Here is a 1,824-nt window from a genome sequence, read left to right on the forward strand (position 1 = left end):
AGGGTGGAATGAGGGAGAGGATCTGAAAAAAATAACTATTGGGTACTAGGCTTAGTATGTGGATGACAAAATAATCTGTACAACAAACCCCATGGCATGAGTTTACCTATATAACAAACCTGCACTTGTAGCCCTGAACCTGTATTCAACTTTGTAAGGGGGTTCTAGCCAATGCAATTAGACAAGAAAAGCAAATGAAAGACATTCCTTTTGGAAAGCATGAAGTATAATACTTTTCTCATGATTTAATCATATATGTAGAGAATTTGATGGACTCTACAAAAACAGCCTATAAGAATGAATAGTGAATTGATTTTCAACAAAGGTGTGTAAGTAATTCAATGGAGAAATATGGTCATTTTATTAAGTGTTAAGAAAACAGTGAATGATACAGGACACAAGATATGTGTCCTGTAATTCACTATGTACAACAATAGCAAATACTGAATTACACAGGATACATGGTGAATAGACAAAGATCAATTATGTTTCTATAGACTAGCAATGACTGATAAGAAATTTTCTAAAAAAATAAAAACACTGCTCACTTTGACAGTACACATACTAATATTGGAATAATACAGAGTAGACTAGAATGCACCAGAATGACATGCAAATTTGAGAAGCATTACATATGTGTGAGATAAATATTATATGAGGTACCTGACGTAGATAAATTCATAGAGATACAGTGTAGAAAGGTAGTTATTAGGGGCTGGGTCAGGGAGGGAATGAGGAGTTACTGCTTTATGGATACAGATATTCATTTTGGGGAGATGAAAAATGTTCTGGAGATGGGTGGTGGTAATGGTTGCCCAACAATGTGAATGTACTTAATGTCACTGTACTGTACACTTAAAATGGTGAAAACAGTAAACTTTAAGTTATGTATCTTTTTTTTTTGCATACTTTAAGTTGTGGGATACATGTGCAGAACATACAGGTTTGTTGCATAGCTATACACCTACCATGGTGGTTTGCCACACCCATCAACCTGTCACCTACATTAGGTATTCCTCCTAATGCTATTCCTCCCCCAACCCCCAACCCCTTGACTGGCCTCTTTGTGTGATGTTCCCCTCTCTGTGTCCATGTGTTCTCATTGTTCAACTCCTACTTAGGAATAAGAACATACAGTGTTTGGTTTTCTTTTCCTCTGTTAGCTTGCTGGGAATGATGGTTTCCAGTTTCATCCATGTTGCAAAGGACATGAACTCCCCCTTTTTTATGGCTGCATAGCATTCCATGGTGTATATGTGCCATATTTTCTTTATCCAGTCTATCCTTGATGGGCATTTGGGTTGGTTCCAAGTCTTTGCTATTGTGAATAGTGTTGCAATAAACATACATGTGCACATGTCTTTATAGTAGAATGATTTCTAATCATTTGGGTATGTACCCAGCAATGGGATCACTGGGTCAAATGGTATTTCTAGTTCTAGATCCTTGAGGAATTGCCACACTGTCTTCCCCAATGGTTGAACTAATTTACACTCCCACCAACAGTGGAAAGCATTCCTTTTTCTCTACACCCTCTCCAGCATCTGTTGTTTCCTGACATTTTAATGATTGCCATTCTAACTGGCATGAGATGGTATCTCATTGTGGTTTTGATTTATATTTCTCTAATGATCAGTGATGATGAGCTTTTTTTCATGTCTGTTGGCCACATAAATGTCTTCTTTTGGGAAGTGTCTGTTCATATCATTTGGACATTTTTGAAGAGGTTGTTTGTTTTTTTCTTGTAAATTTGTTTAAGTTCTTTGTAGATTCTGGATATTAGCCCTTTGTTAGATGGATAGATTGCAAAACTTTTCTCCCATT

General features: G+C 36.7%; 1 pseudogene; it reads left to right on the top strand.

Annotated features, from left to right (window-relative positions):
• The first annotated feature begins 542 nt into the window (after positions 1 to 542).
• Positions 543 to 640, top strand: LOC112129981 (U6 spliceosomal RNA; annotated as a pseudogene).
• The last annotated feature ends 1,184 nt before the right edge of the window (positions 641 to 1,824 follow it).

The sequence above is a fragment of the Pongo abelii genome, chromosome 17 (assembly GCF_028885655.2).
Source record: "Pongo abelii isolate AG06213 chromosome 17, NHGRI_mPonAbe1-v2.0_pri, whole genome shotgun sequence".
Classification (NCBI taxonomy): Eukaryota; Metazoa; Chordata; class Mammalia; order Primates; family Hominidae; genus Pongo; species Pongo abelii.